The sequence below is a fragment of the Canis lupus genome, chromosome 8, assembly GCF_048164855.1.
Source record: "Canis lupus baileyi chromosome 8, mCanLup2.hap1, whole genome shotgun sequence".
NCBI classification, from domain to species: domain Eukaryota; kingdom Metazoa; phylum Chordata; class Mammalia; order Carnivora; family Canidae; genus Canis; species Canis lupus.
The window spans coordinates 20,261,608-20,281,807 of NC_132845.1; the positions used below are offsets into that span (position 1 = coordinate 20,261,608).

The 20,200-nt window shown below is 42.1% G+C and overlaps 1 long non-coding RNA gene across 1 annotated transcript in view; it reads right to left on the minus strand.

The window, feature by feature from the left end:
- Positions 1 to 20,200, minus strand: part of LOC140637943 (uncharacterized) — a 40,421-nt gene that overhangs the window by 14,310 nt on the left and 5,911 nt on the right. The window contains exon 3 of the long non-coding RNA XR_012035063.1: positions 18,936 to 19,026. This is a non-coding gene — a long non-coding RNA (uncharacterized lncRNA). The remainder of the gene's footprint in view (positions 1 to 18,935; positions 19,027 to 20,200) is intronic.

The following is a 20,200-nucleotide window of genomic DNA, read 5'->3' on the forward strand; positions in this document are numbered from 1 at the left end:
TTAAAAAAAATTGACCTGGCTCAACTAATATATGAAAGATGGAGGTTGATTTCTTTTATAGAAAAGGTGCTCATTGACCCATTTATAGGAAAATTGCAACAAATAGTAAAGCAGTAACTCATCTCAGTAATCAGAAGTATTTACTTAACTAAAAAAATTTCTTGGTGTGATTTCACAATCAAGTTAACAAATTCTAAGAAAAGTAATAGGAAGAAAAATTTAACTACCAAAAGTAGAGGGCAGGAGACCTTCTCTAAGAAAGTTTAGTGTTCGGGGTGGTTGTTTGAACTTTTTATTAATATCACTGTTAGAACAGAACTTGGCTGATACGCAAGGGGAGGAGGAAGGTAAAGGGAGCCCATGTTTTAAAAGATATTCAGGGTTGTAAATTAGTTCTCAGGGAATTTCGATCTCCCTAAAGAATGTTGAGTCAGTGTTGGGTGCTATATAGATAGAAATTAGCAAGAAGCTTCCATAGGCATATTCTTTAAGTCTTTCAGCCTTCTAAACACCATTTTTTAATGGCAGATATTGCCCTAAAATTTTTTAATTAGTTAAAAAAGTCATTTTTAGGGAAAGATTAAGAAGGTAACTAGTTAATGCCATTTCCTATTATTATGGAAGTTCCCAGAATATTCAGCTATTTTTCATTGTCAGCTTTTTAAAATTCTTATTGCTCAGACTCTTGAGATAAAACTGTTAAGGGTGTTTTCATTTAATAAGCCTTAGACATTTAGGACTATTAATATAACAAGCTACAAGTATTGGTTTTTGAAACAGGCTGCAGCTCTGTAGCATTTTTAATGAAACTTTTCCTTATATGGAAATGATTATGGTTGTCTTAATGACCTAAATAAAAATGTGGCTCAAGAATGATTATTCCAAAGAATTAAACTTAATTTGTCTCAAAATCTGAACGAAAGTCATCAAGTGATGTTAATCTCTTGTTTCTGGCATCAGCATTTTAGGGACAAAATGGTGTTACAGATGTCAGAATATCGATTGCGTAAAGTCTTGAAACCCACAAGACATGTAGGCTTAGGTCTTAGTAATTTCTGCTGTTTATGTAATTTCAGCCCTGCGCGTCACTGAAAAGTTATTTATCTTAAGAAACTGTGGCCAAATTTGGCGGGTAATGCTGTCTGCCAGTGTCTGCAGATGTATTGTTTCCGCCTACATTGTGCGTGCTGTCTGTGGTCTTTAAAGAACACTACCTAACACAAGGCAGAAATGTCAACTCCCCATTCAGATTTTTTCCTTTGTTCTTAGAACCGAGGTTGCCATTTCCTAATTTTGTCAAATTTTGTGTTTGAACTGTCTTCTTTCTTGAAAGGGGGATATTATCACCCATGTAGTAGATAAGTAATCAGAAGTACTTAATGCTGTGTCAAATTACAGTAAGGTTTTCAACAAAGTAACCACAAAGGTCAGTGCTAAGGCAAGTATTTACTAAATAATGACATTTTAGATATCTGAAATGAAAAGACTGTGATCTTAGGAAAGCAGTTACAGGTTGGGTGAGAAGATTATAAAAATGAAGTCAGAAAAGTGATAGCAAAATAGTTTAAGCTTGATGTGACCTGCTAAAGTTTTTTCTTCAGTAGAAGAAAATCAATTAAAAGAATAAAGTTGCCTTTGACCACTGTTTTGAATCCTTTAAAAAATTAACAAAATAATGTCTGGAAAAGAATTCAAAAGGATAAGCAAAAATGTTATGGGGTGAGTGTGTACATAGCTTTTGCAAGGCAAGGAAGATGACTAGAAAAAGTTGTAAGTGGTTTAGAGTTCTGATTTAAACATGCATCATGCGCAAAATGCCCTTTCAAATTTAATACACCATCCCAGCCCTTAAGTGGATTCCACCTTAGACCCTACTGAAGCAATTCTTTGAGGAAAGTAACAGGGTTAGCACTAGTTTTAATACCATCATATAAAGGAAAATAGAGAATAACTTCTAGATTCATCTCTAAGTCTAGATTTAGAGAAGGCGAGTATCACTCCTAGTAGGAAACCAAGATGAATCAAGGGGGATGGGCTTTAGAGATCCTGAAATCAGTAATAACATGTCAGCTGGGGAATGAGTTTCACAGATCAGAAAATGGAAACGCCACTTGATTATTTTTTAAGACCTATTTTAGAGAGACGCCTGGGTGGCTCAGTGGTTGAGTATCTGCCTTCAGCTTGGTGTGATCCCAAGTCCTGTGATCGAGTTTGACATCGGGCTCCCCACTGAGAGCCTGCTTCTCCCTCTGCCTCTGTCTCTGCTTCTCTGTGTCTCCCATGAGTAAGTAAATAAAATCTTAAAAAAAAAATTATTTTAGCATATGTGAGGGGGTGGCAGAAAGAGAGAAACCCAAGCAGACTCCATGCTGAGCCCAGAGCCCAATGTGGGGCTCCATGTCACTATCCTGAGAACATGATCTGAGCCAAAATAAGAGTCAGTCACTCAGCCGACTGGGCCATCCAGGTCCCCATCACCTGATAATTTCTTTTTAACCATGATTTGTATATGTATTCCTTACCTACATTCTACTGATGGTATGTTTTTATAGGTGTATATTTAAATATGTATTCATCCTTTGTATAAATACCTTCTCTAACTTCTCTGAAGATTAGAAATGGTTCCAACCCGTACAAGACTAAGTAAATCAGAAGCAGATATATGGCTGTGTAGCCTCGCTTTGTTATTTTAGCTCTGTCCATAAGCAAAAGGAGCAGGGTGGTGGGGAATCCAGCCACCTCCAAATTTTTCTAACTGCCTTAATGCTTTTTACGCAGAAGTTGCTTTATTTCTTGTGGCATGTTGCTGAATTATATTCAGCACTCAATATTCTGATTAAAAACAAAACCAGCCCCACTGTATCTATACATATGAGTAATCTTTAGACAAGTATTAGCAATGCATCTTTACACTTTTCCCCCAAGGTTTGTGAAATGAATGCCTGGTGTTGTGAGTGTCCTGTCATTTTAATTTCTTATTTTGAAACCCCACAGATAAATGGCCATGTGAAATGGGTACTCCTCATAAAATCAAAACTTGTCAATTTTATGTCTAAAAATAAACAGCATCTTGCATCTGTTTGTTGTGTGTGAGGAACCATCTTTCTTATTTGTTCCTATGTTGTGTGACAACTAAGCCTGGCATTTACTGAGCAAGTGCTCAATAAATATTTGCTAAGTGAATACATTTAAGTTATATTTAATTAATTTGCCTTTCTGGCAAGATACTAAGCCAAAAACCTCTCTTATAAGGTTGCCTCTTCTCCTTAGTTTGTTACAATTTATTTGGTAGGGAGTGACATAAAAATGAAATGCCTCCTTCCTTTTTACATAGCTCTTTTGAATAGAATGTGCCCACCCCCAAAAAATATGTAATTTAAATGAAAGCAATATTTTGACGTCAAGCTGTAGGTTCAAAAGAGCCCTAAAGAGTTCTTTGGCTTTGAGTTGCCGTAACCTGCGCTTCCTCTCCCTCTCTGCATATCCCAAATGTGTTCTTGATAGGCAGTCAGAAGTCACATTCCTCCTTCTGCCAAACCTTTCCTCATCAGTCTAATTCAAATGACCATTTTCTTGATTTCCTGTACTCAGATTATAAATTTTTGAAAGGTACAGACTGTTTTATGTCCTCCGACATTTCTTAGAGAATCAAGTACGCTGTCAAAACTAAGGGGCTGACTGGGACACCAGGAGGAATCTCCAAACCCCACCAGGACAATCTTAGCCTAAGAACAGCCCCATTTATTCTTTTTAAAATATTTATTTGAGGAAGAGAAAGAGAGCATGAGCAACGGGAGGGGGAGAAACTTCCCTCTGAGTGCAGAGCCCGACATGGGACTAGATCCCAGGACTCCAGAGATCATGTCCTGAACTGAAATCAAGAGTCGGATGCTTAACCAACTGGGCCACCCAGGTGCCCCAACCCCTTTTATTCTTAAACATCTATAGGATTATGCTGTTTTCCCTCTCCTAATTTCCCAAAACTCCACCCCATTCTAGCCATGTCAGTTCTAATTTCCCTCCACTCCATTTTGCTGGTGTACCATTCCCATTGCTTTGACCGCAGTGGAGACAGAACAGCTGCGACATTCTGTCTATAATAACCTTTCACTTCCTTCTATAAGAGGCAAGTGAGCAAAAATTTCATAATTATTACAGTTGTGTTTTTACCTCCTACAATGTACCAGGAGCCATAACAATCAAATCAATTTGTTTTAAGGACTTGTAAGTATGCATAAAGTACTATGGGAAAGCATTATATACACACTTGATTATACTTTGCTAAAGCGATTCATTTTTATACACATAGAACCCTGTTCATCTCAGATTTTCCTGAGACTGCTTCAGGTCCAAAAATGCTAGTCCTTGATGTGTTCTGTGAATTTCAAAATTTCTGCATCCAAATTGCATTTTTAAGAATGTCTCTCAACTAAGTAGTGTGAAATTGTTAGAAATGTGTTCTAGTTCTTTAGCTTCAAAAATATGTCCGCTATAATGTGGCATTTAAGGCTCTCCTGCTTTGTGAACCATCTGATGCATATATTATTGAGTAAAATGGATAGTCTTCCAATGTTTTTTAAACACCATAGGAGGCCTTAAATATTTTCATTGAGGTTAACAAGCATAGATGTAACAACTGGGGAACCAATACCCCTTTACTCATCTGCTACCAATTAAAAATAAATCCTGTCTGGAGGCAGCATAACATAGGAGTCAGCCAAGGCTGGCTCTTCCCTGTACTTTGAGCCTTGCTTTGCTTAGCTATAAAATGGGGTTTATATACCTACCTCCTCGTTTAGAGGAATGAATGAGAACATACTCCCTAAGTGTAATGTTGACACAGTACGTAATTGTTTCCCTTCCCTCCTTCCTTTCTTCCCCTTACATTTCCCCCTCTACAGGGGACTCTTGTCTAAGAATATTCTTACATATTTTTTCCATAACCATTTTTTGTTTGTTTTTTGCTATTAGGGCTTTTAAACCAGTGAGTGGAAGATTGCCATAATCTGGGATTCTGTGAACCTGACACTTGTAATACTTATTTTCTATGCATAATGATGTTCTATCCACCAGATGGCAGGAGTTCCTTTGGCATGTTCTATCAGCTGTCCAGACATGTTTGGACTAGTGTATTAGTAAGGCTATTAAAACAGAAAAGAACATACACAAAAATAATGGCCCTTATACAATAAGAACAATTTGCCAGGCAAAGGAGGGGCGGGGGGCAGTGGCTAATGATCACCGACCCTGCCCTCACATTTTCCAGGCACAAATTTCTTATATGTTGTACTCTTTCTCTCCTGGGCTTTTTCATATCCTCCTCCCTTTGCCTGGAATACTTCACTAAACCCTGGCCTTGATTACCTGAATAACTCCTGTTCATCCTTCAGGGCTCAGTTCAGACATCACCAGCTTTAGGAAGCTGCCTTTGACCTCTCATTTTGAGTTCAGTGCCTCATGCCCTTCCTTCCTGATCCTCCAGTCCTGCTCATCGTTTGTATCCTGTTCAAAAGTTTTCTCCTCAAACAAGCCTCCCAGTTTACTTATTTATCATCTCTTCCTCTAGAATCTAGAACAGTGCTTTGGACAAATGGACAGTCAAAACCCTATGGTAAGGATGGCTACTTCCACAACACCCTCTAGTTTCCGGTCATTTCTGTGTGTGGCATTTACAGCGTATATTATCAGTTTCTTATTTGTATCTCCTACTAGATTGTAAAATTCATGACAAGATTTGGTGCCTATTTTATGCACCACTGTATCTTATAGTGAAGGCTCAATAAATGTTTGTTAAAAAATGAGCATACATCACTTTAACATACACTCATGTATGCAGTATGACTACAGTGAAGCAAATTGGTTTTTGAGGAACTCAGTGAAGCAAAGGAGGAGACATGGTGGCAGGGCTACTATTTATACTAGTTTTTTTTTTTTTTTTTTTTTTTTTTTGCTACAACAGCATCTGTGTGTTTATTATCAGCCCCCAAACAAAAGTATTCTAAACTTTCTGACCCAGGGGTGGCAACTGAACACCTAGCTTTAAAAAAAACCCCACATTCTAGAGATGAAGTGTGTGGATTAAGGGTGAGGAGATGTCTGATATATTTTTCTGTCTATAAGTACAAGTGCTGGAGGATTTTCTGTTCCTAAGTTCCCAAGGGGAAGAAAATACAGCAGTGCCTGACCTGCTGTGTGCCTGTAGAAATACTGAGTGGCTCATTTTCTCAACTGGTCATTTCCCTCCTCTCTACTGCTGATGGTAACACTGATTCTGTTTTGCTTCCTCTCTTCCGTGTCTGCAGTGAAAACCAGGCTGAACAACTCCCCCAACTCCCAAACATGTACCCGTCTTCCACCTGCGGCTCCCCACTCACCTGCTTCTTCAGCCTGCCCCTCCTGCGCGTCCCCATGGCCCCTGCCTCCTCCTGTAGCCACGGACTAAAGACAAGCCAAAGCGCTGGTGGTCAGTGAAGAAGCCATGGCATTCCTCACCCTACATCAGATGCTAAACTGATTTTCCCTGACCCTGTAGAGCCATGAGGTACACCTGGTACTCTCAACAAAGCCAGATTGTTTCGATGATCCTGATGGGACCAAGATGTTTACATTCTTCTCACTCTCTCATCACCACAACGTGAGATAGAGCCAAATATGTTGCAACAGCGTGGCCTTGGGCCTGTGGCTCTTGAGTTATGAAATGTTGTGGCAAACTCTCTTTGTACAGAGATGTTATCAGCAAAGGACTCTGTCCTGAATCCTATCAGTAAGAATGCTCGAGGGCTTTTCTCCCTGTCTGTGCTCACAGAAGTGTCTCCCTGATGGAACAGGCATCTGAAACCTTCATAGGAGTATAGGCAGGAGTCCTCTGACAATTCCCTTTTTCCTTCCCAGATACCATGTTTATACAGTTCATCGAAATGTGGGCTTGGCAGTGGCATATGAACCCCCCGAACCTGATGCTTCCCTAAGTGCACATTTAAGGGGTGACAGATGTTTGAATTGGCGGCTGGGCTGCAGTAGGTGGAAATAAGAACATTGTGTTTCTTTCCATGTAGAGTCATGTATAGTTTCTCCAGCATGTGATAATGTTGCAATAGGAAGGAAAATCTGAACTTTAGTTTTTTTGGTTTTCCTCTGGATATAAATTTTAGGGACTCTCTCCATATTGGAAAATCTCATAGGACTTTCTCCCTCTTTGAGAGCCTTGCATTATCCTGATTTATGTGCCTATCTCATCCTTGAGCCATGTCTTATTGATTTTCACATTCCAAACTCATCCTTTTCCCCACCCAGTGTCGAACATAGTGCTTTACCCTGAGCAGGCATTTGGTGAAAAGGTTAAAGTGGCTTTGGAGCTGTTTTCATCCAAGCCTTCTATTACCCAGTTTGATTTGGATAATTTAGTATTTAAATTCTAGAAAGATGGCTGTAGGAGACTCAAGTTAGGCTATATGCTCAAATTGAGGGATTCTCAATACATAGGATGGGTCCCCCAGTGATCATATCAGTGTTGTTACCCTGCCCCCTCCCAAACACACCCCACATTTGATCTAGGGCTTACACCTGATCACATAGGGTCCCTCAAATTTTTACTTCCAGATATTTAAAACTTAAAGGGATTGAGTTTAGTCCTATTAATGACTAGGATCTTAAGGGAAGAGTCAAACTTATATCCCCAGGACTGGCCTTGGGGATAGGCCACTTCACCTGTGACCTGGTCCTTCAGCTCCTTCCATTATGTAAGCTATGCAGCATCCTTCCAGGAAACCCCTTTTGCACACACATAGGCTAGGCTTAGTTTCTGTTGCACATACTCAAAGGACCTGAGCCAATGCAGTGATAGAAAGGGGCACAGAGAGGAGTACCTGAGTGGCTCAGTTGGTTAAGCGTCTGTCTGCCCTTGGCACAAGTCCTGATCCCAGGGTCCTGGGATGGAGGTCCGCATCAAGCTCCCTGCTCAGTAGGGAGCCTGCTTCTCCCTCTCTCTCTGATGCCTCCCCCCCCCCCCACTTGTACTCTCTCTCTCTCTGTCAAATAAATTTAAAAATCTTTAAAAGGGCAGGGAGGGCAAAGAAAAAGCCTGCTAGGCTTTGAAGCCTGCCACTGCCTTCTACCTCCTGTGTGTTATAATACAAGTCATATGCTACTATAAACCTCACATTCATCTTTATGTCACCAATGATCCAAACCAATGCTGGTGAGAGTCACTGAAGTATGGGTGGAATTGTAAGATGCAGAAATGGCAGAGGGCGTTCATTCTGAGAATGACAAATAGCATAGGGCTCCTATTTGGGAAGCAGAGAGCTCCTGTGGGGCATGAGATTCCTTGTTTTATTTTTTTTAATTTAACTTAATTTTTTAAAAAGATTTTATTTATTTGTTTGTTTATTTATTTATTTATTTATTTATTTATTTGACAGAGACAGAGAGAGGGAGAGAGGCACAAGCAGGCAGAGCAGCTGGCAGAGGGAAAAGGAGAAGCAGACTCCCCTCTGAGCAGGGAGTCAGACTCAAGACTCCATCCCAGGATCCTGGGATCAGGACCTGAGCTGACAGCAGACACTTAACCGAACAAGCCACTCAGGCACCCAGATTCCTTGTTTTAAAGTATAAGTTTTATTATTATTTAGGTATGGCAGGCCAACCAAAGATTAGAAGATTAGGAGAAGACTGCCCTGAAAGAGACAGTTATACTCACAACCCCGGGAGAAAGGGCATACCACGTTATAGAGAGCCACATGGGGAAGCACCAAGCAAGCAGGAGCAGAGCAAAACATGGGCAAGAGCCTTTACCGTGGTTTCCATGGGAAGGAATGGGCAAGACAGAGTAAGGTTTAGAGTTGGCTAGTTGGAACAATTTTAGTGGGCTCAAGGGGATAGGGGCTGGCCCAGGGGTATTTCAGGCAGGGGAATGGTATCCTTGAAGGTGAGCGAGAGAGAAGGCATTTGGGGGTGTGGGCTCTGGATTGGTTGATTTGCCTTTTTTTTTAAAGTAAGCTCTATACCCAATGTAGGGCTTGAACTCACAACCCCAAGATCAAGAGTTGCATGCTCTACTGATTGAGCCAGCCAGATACCCTGGTTTGCCCTTTAAAAAAAAATTTTTTTTATTTATTTATCCATGAGAAATAGAGGCAGAGACACAGGCAGAGGGAGAAGCAGGCTCCCTGCGGGGAGCCCAGTGTGGGACTTGATCCTGGGACTCGATCCTGGGACTCCTGGATCACACGCTGAGCCGAAGGCAGATACTCAACTGCTGAGCCACCCAGGCGTTCCCTCCACCCCCCCCCCCCCCCCCCGCCTTTTTTTAAAAAAGTAAACTCTATACCCAACATGGGCTTTGAACTCATGACCCTAAGATCAAAAGTCTCACACTTACCCAACTGAGCCAGCCAGATGCCCCTGGTTTGCCTTTAAAAGGTGCACTCTGGGGCTAGTTGCTTACTATCTCTAGGAATTGGCTAGCCCGAGGAAGGACAGTCCTTCCAGAGTCACCAAGGCCCAGATGTCAAAGAATCACAAAATAACCGCCCACCTCAAAAGCAAAAAGCCATGTTTGACACATTCCTGTAGGAGGACACTGGGGGTATGAAATGGGAGTTGGGACTAAATTATGAGGCACCACAGACATTAAGCCAAGGAGTTTGGGTTTCATCCTACAGATTCTCCTGCAGCACCCTGAAGGACTTTAGGTAGGAGCATGATATCAGAAATCCTATTCTGATGTCTTTGGAAAGGTTGAGGTAGAATTTAAGAATCAGATCAACAGGACCTGGTGACTAACAGAATGTAGGGAGGAAGGGAAGAAAGGAGTAAAAACTAACTCCAATATTTCAAGCCTTTATGATTGGAAGATAGCATTACTATTAATAGATATAGGGCAGTTCGGGTGGCTCAGTGGTTTAGTGTTGCCTTCAGTCCAAGGCGTGATCTTGGAGACCTGGGATCGAGTCCCACGTCCAGTTCCCTGCATGGAGCTGCTTCTCCCTCTGCCTGTGTCTCTGCCTCTCTCTCTGTGTGTCTCTCATGAATAAATAAATTCTTTAAAAAAAAAAAAAAGAAGAAGAAGAAGAAGAATAGATATCGGTGTCTGAGAAGGCACCCCGATAAGAGATGTGGGAAAAAAGGGCCAGAAATGATGAGGAAGGTTTCACAGATGTGAAGAGGGGAATGGCACCAGAACATCTGTGTGACCATGGCCAATAGGCAGTTCCCATGTATTGCTGCCTTGTGTGATTATATGGCACTGTGGGTGTCTCAACTCCCAGGCTATGTCAGAAGAACCCTTGTCACTGTGTCTTCCTATCTTTGTCCCTCTCTAACACATAGCACAGAGCTCTCCCTTTGTCCCTGCCCCTTGGGAGGCTAACCTAGACTATTTGTCAGAAGGCACATCTACCAGACTTGTCCACATGAGCAAGGAACCAGTCTCTTTCACTGCCTAGCAAAGGTGTCACAGGGTTACACTCAGGACACAGAAAACATATTTAATACCTGTGAGCACTGGCTTCCTCATCTCCAAATGAAGGGTCTCTCTGGGTGTTCTCTAAGGTCTTGTCTCATGCTAACATTTAATGAATCATTTCTAACAAATGTATGGATTTTGAGACTTTATAATGCTAGAAAGTAGGTACCTAGTAGAACAGGGCAGTTGCCTGCTCTTGTTTTGTCAGTACCACCTTGAGGCACATACCTCTTCCACCTTGACTCCTACCAGACCTTGTTGCCCTGAGAAGCAGTCGATTCTAAGGGTGTAAGTGCCTTCCTATTCCCTTTGCCATCCTCCTAACCTTGGCCCCCATTTATGCCTGGGTAAGCCCACCTGTTGGGGTCAGTGGCTTCCAACTTCTACCACAGACACAATAGTCAGAATCTAATCAGGACCTCTCTAGAGTGTCCTACTTCTACTGTAAGAACATGGTGATGCTCATTCATTCAGTGGTGAAGTTCCCATGATGAAGAAGAAACCAAGGGAAAGGGGAAAGGAAGTCACATTTCCTAAGGCCCTTCCACATGTGGCCCTCTCATAGGTTCTTTTTTTTTTTTTTTTTTTAAAGATTTTTGTCTATTCATGAGAGACACAGAGAGAGAGGCAGAAACACAGGCGGAGGGAGAAGCAGGCTCCCTGCATCTCCCTGCCCCACAGGCAGATGCTCAACCACTAAGCCACCCAGGTGCCTCGTCTAATGGATTATTTGAATCCCCTTATTAACCACTCTCATAATGCCTTGTACGGTATATAATAACATCATCAGACTTGTAAACCTAAGTTCACTGTCTCTCTTCCTGTTAGAAGTGTGTGTTCCATGAAGACAGGGACTATATTATGCCTGTCTTGTTTACTTCTCTATTCTAGATCCTCACAGAATATAAAGAAAATGGTGACTATGAGCAAATATTAAATGAATGAGTAAATAAATAACATTTCATCCTAATAGTTCTACAAAGTAATAGTATTTCCATTCTACAGAAGTTGAGGTTCAGATGCATTTAGTAGCTTGCCTGTGGCCACATGGCTAGAGTCGGAGTGGGATGGCTGATGGTAGGTGACCCAGGCTGGGCTTTTTCTATTCCCCAGGTGCATCCTCTGTGAAAACTGCCCCAAACAAGAGCCACTGCCATGCTCTAGGTCTGTTCTGTGAAATAGAAATGGACCACAGCTAACTTAAGCCAAACAGAATTTATTGGGATGATATCAAGGGCTCACAAAATAGGAGAAGAGTTAAGAAACCAGGGCAGAGGTGAGTATATGTAAAGGTTGAGTGAGGGCCTGGAGTCATATCCTCTCCAACAGACTTAGTTCCGTTCTTATCAACAGCACCGCTCAACTCAGAATCCACAAGGGAGACTTTAATTGGCCAGAGGAGGGCAGCATACCTGTATTGACAGTCCCACCAACATTGTACATAATGGGGAGAGGAAATTCCCAAAAAAAGAATCCACAGGATCTTACCAGGAAAAAATAGGAGTATGTGCTAGGCATCCAAAAATACAGCAGGTGTCCTTTACAGACTGTGACATGGAGGACTGCCAGGGTCCTGAGCCAGAAATGAGTTGTCCCCTCAAGCTGCTACTTTTCCCTCTGCTCCTCCAGGAGGTATTAATGGAGGAGGGGCAAACGAGCGGAGGAATCTATTACAAAGCCATCTTTGAGGGCCACATGGGCTCCTCAGAAGTTCCTCAAGGATTGAAGAAAGTGAGAGCTCACTTGTCTCCCAACCCAAAAACCCCCTGTCAGACCTGGCCTAGCTGACTGTTTGTTGCTTCTGTTGTTATTCACACTTCCTGTGGGATCATTTCAAATCCCTATTTCCTGATGGTCCAACATCCTTCTGCAATCAACTGGCAGGGGGTAAAGCCTGCCAAAACCTCAGGTAGCAGCCCTGCCCAGCACCATTTTCAGCAACATCCTGTGTTCACAGCTTTTCGGTTCAGCTCCAAATGCCAGTTTTGGTTTGTGAAAATTTCCATGGCCTCCTGCTAGGCTGGTGTTCACATATCCCAGCACATAGGCACAGTGACCTTGGCCAGACTATATTCCTCCCCCAATGGACCCCAGCCCCACTCTGTGCCCTGTGCTATCATTATGACCTTACACAGAACATCTTTAATGTTGGCAGTAAGCTCTGACTTCTGGAGCATCCTAGCAACCCTGTTTGGTAAATGGGCTTATCTTAGGAACCTAGAGAGCTTAAAAAACTCCCTTATAGTTATATGGTGTGATTATGGTAGAGCCAGTACTGGGAATCAAGGCTTTTGGTTCCTGGTCCCAGGCTTCATTAATAAGGCTGTTCAGTCGGGTCAGTGAGAGGCTTGTAATTCCGCTATAGTACACCCAGAGAGCCCATAATTTTACAATTAAAACAAAGCCCTGAATTTTCTGTAGAAGTAATTGGTTTAGAAATTTCGCTCGGTGAGTACCTACTATGTCGTCAGACTCTGGCCGAAGCACTTTACATACATTGCCTACGATGCTCACAACTACCTTAGAATTTACTACTAGCCTCACTTCATGGAGGCTCAGAGGTTAAGTAATTTGTCTCAAGTCCATACAGGTAGTAAGTGGTAGATGCCAGATTCAGGCCCAGCAGTCTGGCTCCAGAGCCCTGTGTTTTTCCACTGCACTTAAATCCATAACCACCTCCCATAGGTATTCTCTCTTCCTGTAACACACACACACACACACACACACACCCTCCCCAAAGACCTAAGAGCCTCCCTGTCCTTTGTTTTAATGAAGAATAATTTACATACTATAAAATTCACCCATCATATGTGTACAGCTTGATTACTTAAGTGAATTTAAACCTTCATACAGTCACTATTATCATAATAATCCAGTTTTAGAATGTTTCCATCCCACTGAAATTGTCCCTCCTATTCTTATGCAGTTCATTGCCATTTCCCCCTCTACTCTGATCTGCTATCTCTATGCTTTCAACCATTTCTAAAAATTTCATATGAACAAAATCATACAAAAATTAGTCTTCCGAGTGACTTTTTCTACGATGCATGTTTTTGAAGTTCATCTGGGTTGTTGCATATATCAGTAGTTCATTCCTTTTTGTTTATCCCCTCATATGGATAAACCAGATTTTGTTTATTTACATACTAGCTGGTGGGTAATTTGATTATTTCCAGTTTGGGGTAGAGGGAAGGAAAAATCATTTGCCCTCTACTTTTCTGACTACTTGGCCCAGACCCCTGAATAAAAAAACAGATCAATAAGAAAAAACCAAACAGAAGTTTATTAACATGTATACCTCAAGTATACATGGGAGACACCCAGGGAATAATGGGTAATTCCCTGAGGTGGTCTCAGCCTCCAGCTGAAATACCATTTTCAGCTAAAGAAAGAAGAAAGTTGTCTGTGGGGAGGGAGTGTGGGGGTAGAGGCAGTTATGAGAGGTTACTAGAAAAAAGCATGGTTAGAACAGGGTAAGGTTTGTTCTTCAGTTTTAGGTCAGTGCCTTCTACACTAATAAGGTTCTCTTGTGATTTAGAATCATCTTTCCCTTCCTGGTACAGAAATCTCCTTACAAATGGAGATTTCTTTCATAAATGTAAATTTCCCTTACAAAAGGGTAAATTTGCCTTTTTCAGGACTTCTCCCATGTCTGATGTTTCTTAAAATAATCCTTATGCCAAAGAGGCATATTTTGGGGTGGCATATTCTGCTACCCCTCAGGGGCTGTTAAAATGTAGCTGTGAAAGTTTGCATGTAAGGGTTTGTGTGGATATATGTCATCATTTCTCTTGGGTAGATACTTAGGAGTGGAATGGTGGGGTCATATGCGAAACATATATTTAACATTTTAGAGATTGACAAGCTGTTATCCAAATTAGCTGTACTATTTTATGTTTCTAAAAGCCATGTATGAGAGTTTCAATTTATCCACATCCTTGCCAGTACTTGATATTGTTAATCTGATATAGTAGCCATTCTAGTGTAGATGGTAGCAGCTCATTGTACTTTTAATTTGCATTTCCTTGTGACTAATCTTGAATATCTTTTCATATGTTTCATGACCGTTTGTATATCTGCTTTGGTGAAGTGCCTGTTCAAATCTTTTGTGCACTTAAGAAAATCAATTTATCTTCTTTTTGTAAGAGTTATTTCCATATTGTGGATAAAAGTCCTTTATGTGATATATGTTTTACAAATATTTTCTCCTTTTTTTTTCCTCCTCTGTGGATATCCAATTGTTTCAGCATCATTTATTGAAAAGACTATTAAATTGCCTTGACATCTTTAGATAAAATCAACTGACTATAAATGTAAGGCTTTACTTCTGGAGTCCATTCTGTCCCATTAATCTATATGCCTGTCTTTAGGTCAATACCACACTGTCTTGATTACTATAACTTTATAATAAATCCTCCAACTTTGTTCTTCTTTTTCAAAATTATTTTGATTTCTCTAGATCCTCTACATTTTCATATAAATGTTAGGATCACCTTGTCAAAATCTACCCAAAAAACCTGCTAGGATTTTGATGTGTGATTATGTTGAAGCTGTACATCAACTTGGGGACAATTCCTATCTTAACAATATTGAATCTTTCAATTCATGAACATGGTATATCTCTACCTTTGTCTCATCTTTACTTTCAGTGTATTAAGGTTTACACTGTATGTTTTGAGGTTTTCAGTATATATATCTTAGACTTCTTTTATTAAAGGTATAGCCAAATATTTTTTGCTATTGTGAATGGAATTTTAACAAGTTCATTGTTTGGTCATTTGTTAATGGTGTATCCTACAATTCTATTAAACTTGCTTATTAGTTCCAGTAGACTTTTGTAGATTCTTTAGGCTTTTATATATACAAAAGCAGTCACCTGCAAATAAGAACCATTTTACTTCTTCCACTCCAATCTGTGTGTACAGTTTTCAATGTCTTTTTCTTACTCAGTTGTACTGACTAGGGATCTCCTGTTTAAAAGTCACTTGAAGTGGTGAACACAAACATTCTTGTCTTTTTCTGTCATGCCCTTTTGACAGATCTTGGATGGTCTCTTTTCAAAGGGATCCCTGATGCCTTTTCTAGAAAGGAGGAGGTACTGCAGATAACCAGTATCTCAGGACAGCAACTTTCTAGCAGTGGCCTGAGACTCTTGTCATCTCTCTTCTCCCCAACACCTGCCCCCTGTCTTAAAGCCGTTTCCTGCTCCTACAACTAGTCCTATGCCTAAAGCCTTTCTGTTTTCTTAGGGTGTTCCCTCAGCATCTCCTCCTGCCTTATTGGCTCCATGCCTGAAAGACTTTTGAAACTCATTTCTCTCTTGAACTTTCCTCTCAGCACCAGTTTTAGTACCTCAGTGTAGCACCTGCTTTCCTGGCCCCCTTCCATAGGGTTCAGTGAAGGAAGATTAAAAATCAACTAAAGTGCTTGGAATTCTGTTGAAAGATCTCTTGAAATGCCAAAAGGAGCTGAAGATGAGTCTCAGGAGAAGACTGTGACAGCTGAGACCCTCCTAGGCAATGTGAGGTCCTGCAATGAGCTTTTTTCTAAACTCCATCTGCCTTTGCTTTCTTCTCTCCCATGCTCTTGAGAGCACCTGCTAAACCCAAACAGCCTAATCCCTCTAAAGCACCATAAACTCACCATGTTTATCTCATGGTCTTTGGTTATGCTGCTCTGTCCCTCCTGGAATGCCTTCCCACTTTCCTCTGCCTGTCCACAGCCTGCATCTCTCTCCATCAGCACCTGGCTCCAGTTCCACAAAACTTTTCCCGATCACACTGGCCCATGGGGAGCTCTCCACCTCGCCACAGTTGTACTCAACTGCCATTCAGTTCACAGCAGGTTTGTGCTGTGTAATTAGTATGATTTTCCCAGACCACTTGGCTGTGAGAAACTTCACATTTGCTTGTTCTAAATCATGATCTCTGGCTTGGATCTACCCACAAAAACTGATGAGAACTTCAATTTCAGCTATCAACTTCTTCTTTGAGGTTCTGGTAGTGGCTATGGGGGCAAGTCTTAAGTATACTTCACTGCTAAGTTATTTACTATCTATGCCTCAAGGCCCATCAGTTAGTTAAGCAGTAGAGCAAAATCCAGTTGTCATGCTGAGCCCAGTAATGCCTTGTTGACCAACTGATACATGGAGTGCACTGGATTCCCTCCTACTACCCCTGGCTTGTTCTTCGTGTCTTCCCTCTCTATAGAACAGCCTCCCACCTCCCCTTGATTCCCCACAGAACCCTGTGATGGCCATCCTGCATTGGCTAACATTGACCTATGTGATCACAGAAGTGGGTGGTGCCAGGCCTTGTAGCCTAGCAGGTGGTGCTGGGAGAGCTAGAGATGCTGAGGCCTGCAGGAGTAGCCAAGCCCCTCCCCTGACAGTTCTGGCCTCCCAGAGGCTCCTCTGATGCCCTTGGGAAACCCCATTCTTGACCCTGGCACCCAGAATTGTCTCATGGTTCATGCTCTTTCTGCCTGCAAAATCCGTGCCTGTCTCTCTGCCTTGCCAGCATTTCCATAACACGCAGAGGGCCGTGAATTACAAAAGTTACTTTTCACCAGTCAATTCAAGCTAGCCTGGCACTCGTCCCTCATTCTCCTTTGTCAACGAGGCAAAGACTCAGTTGTTCACTCAGCTTTGTCTTGCAGCAAGGCAACCCTTTCCCTGCCCTTCCTCTCTCCCCAGAAGCCCTGAATGTGCCTTGCTCTTGACCCTGCTCTGAAGTGTGTGGAAAATCAAGGCACAGGGCCACTCTGGGATAGGTGGGAATTGGGACCGGGAGGGAGGAAGTTGGTGGAAACAGTTCGCAGTTGGCAACTCATTAGTTGGGTGTTATTTTACTGCTGGGCAAGAATGATCAAAATAATATCCGTGGGAAGGTCTCCAAAAGCCCAGGCACTGTGTACTGCTGGACTATCACAGTGTGGAAGGCAGGATGTGAGCTGGTTGCTGGATGTGCCCTGGGGGCTCGCTCTGGGAACTAACAGGGAAGAGCGCCCTGTAGGTCCTTGACAGATTGAGGTATTTCTTTCCAACTTGATGGCTTCTTGGGGAGGCTGCTCCTCGACCTTGTCCTTCCTGCCTCCATGCCTCCATCTTTCCATCCCTCAACTCAGCAGCCTCCTTCATTCATTTGCACTGATCCCCCTGGATTATCTCCTACAAAATTCAGTGTGAAATTCACTTCTCTCTCAAGCCTCTCTTTTCTGATACCATCCAGTCCAGTTCCCTACACGTTTGATCTCTTTCACCTGTCAGGGCTTTGAAAGGATCTGAAATCTTACTTCTTAATCGAAAGTCATAGATTATTCTTTCTCCCTCCTGTACAGCAGCTCATCCACTTCTTGGCCCAGATGATGCTCACCAACTCCCACAAAGCCTCACCTATGCTTCAAAACCAAACCCCAGGATGTCAGAAGGAAATATCCAGAGTGGTTCCTTGGACCAACCTGGTACAGCTACTACCCTCCACAGGCCCTCCATCTCAGAACTACCAGGTTCCCTGATGCCTCTCCCCGCATGGAGACCAAAGTATGTTCATTAGATTGACAGATAATTTTCTGTTTGTACTCTGTTAACCCAAAGAAAAAGTTTTGTGGAAAAGGCAAGTGGAAATTCCTAAGGGGAGCTGTTAATTTCAGAGCAGGTCTATGGTTGTTAGAAGAGAGTCAAGGTGTATTTGTGGAAACAGGAGGGCTGTTAACAGCCTGTGGGTCTGAGGATGAGACACCAGTATCTCCCATAACCCTTTATTCCATGCTGACCCATATCCCCACTGCCTCCTACAGAGTCCTCCCCCAGGAATTTTCAGTTCCTACATTGTGTTTCTGTTTTTTTCTAGCTCTTGACATTTTGACTTTTTCATCCTGTTCTAGAATCTTAGTTTGCTTCCTGGCTTCCAATCTGACTCCCTCATTAACTTTTGAAACTTCAACAGATAATTCTTTTAGTACCTTCTGTATAACTCTGGTAGGCACTGAGGATTCCAAGTGAATCCAAGACACAATCCTTATCTCTTACAGCCTTGCATGGATGCCCTTATTCCAGGTCAGGGACCAGGATAAGTGCTTCACTTAAAGAATTGAATGTAATTGTCTCAATCATAACTGTGAGGTTGTCCCTACTTTCTAGTTGAAGAATCTGAACTCAGAGTCAAGTAACCCTCACAGGCACAGCTAATTAGTGGCACAGGCAAAATTTAAGCCAAGTCTCATTGCTTCAAAAGTCTGTCTTAAACTGGACTATAGAAGATGGTCTTTTCGTTCCTGTTTCTCCAATGCTCAGGAGAGTGCCTGGACATACGTCACACAATCAACACTTGTGGAAGGAAGGAAGCATTGTTCTGAGCGTTGCTTGGGCTCCATCCTTCAACCACAGAGCCCCTACAAGCTCAGCTCTGAGACCTCTCAGCCCCTCTGGGGATCACAGTCTCCCTGATTCATAGGCCCCTAGTCCACTTACCTCTGCCTCTCAGGGACAGACAGCCAGACCAAGAAGCCCCTCTCCATCTTGTCTGAATATAACATATATGGAGTGGATTCAAGACTTCTGCCTGAGAAAATGCCAAAGAAATATCATCCTGAAGCTTTATGATTTGTACAGAAGATAATAAAAATGTCGAAGAAATTTAAGCAGACAAATATGGCACAACATCCACTCTCCTGGTGTTTTATGGGTTGCCACACTATGCCGGCTGCCTCCCCACCACAGCTCTGAGGTGAGAAGCTGGTGTCCACCCCCTCTTCCAACCTACCTCCTGCGGCCTCCTCAGCATAGATCATAAGACTTTCCCTTTTCTATTCCTCTAAAGGGAAAAAGCACAGTATAGGCCACAAAGAATGAGTTAGGTTTCCTGTAGTGCAGATGAGATCTTGATTGTATTGTGATTCGACTGCAACATTTCTTTTTCCTGTATACCTAGTAGATAGTGAAAAAAGATTCTGGAGACTGAAATGGATTGAAACTGTTTAGATAACCTAAATTAGAATCCTTCCCTTTGTTAGGTCTCTCAGAAAGCTTCTCGGGACTGGGAAATACAAGGTACAGATCAGTCCTGTCTTAAAGACTAGGAAACAGAGAGCAGGTTAGTGGGGATCTGGAGTTATACCAATGGTTAATACAGGAATGAGGCAAGACACAGAGGCTTTGACATGCTTTCCTCTTTCCACCGCACCTCGTACTGTCCCCTGAGTTGCACATTTTGATCTTCTTTGTTATAAGAAGACTCAGATGAAATATATCTATGTTTTCAGAGCTCATGTTTGCTTGCTTGGTTTTTTGTTTTTGTTTTCCGCCACTCTAGTAGTGTTCCATCTTTATGACAATTACAATGAATGTTAAGTTTGGAGAGTTGGAGAGGTTATGGGTAAAACCTTGAATTTTAGAGTCAGGAAAATCTGTCTGTACTTGGACAAATTAATTAACCTTTTCTTGGCCTATAAATAGAAATTACTAATCCCTCCCTCATTGGCACATGTCATGAAGAATTAAGTGAGATGATGTGTGTAAAGCACTTGGCAGAGTGCCTGCCACACATTAAGCACTCAGTAAATGTTAGTTGTCCTGTTACTAAAGTTATTACTGTGTAGACCCTCTTTAGTGCTTGGCTGGTTAGCTTGGTTTGAGATGAGCCCACTCATGTGGTTTCCTGAGGAGTCCATCTTGTTTGGTGAACCAGCACAGCTAGTCCTTGGAAGGCCCAGTTCCATGCAGTTTTGATTTGGCAG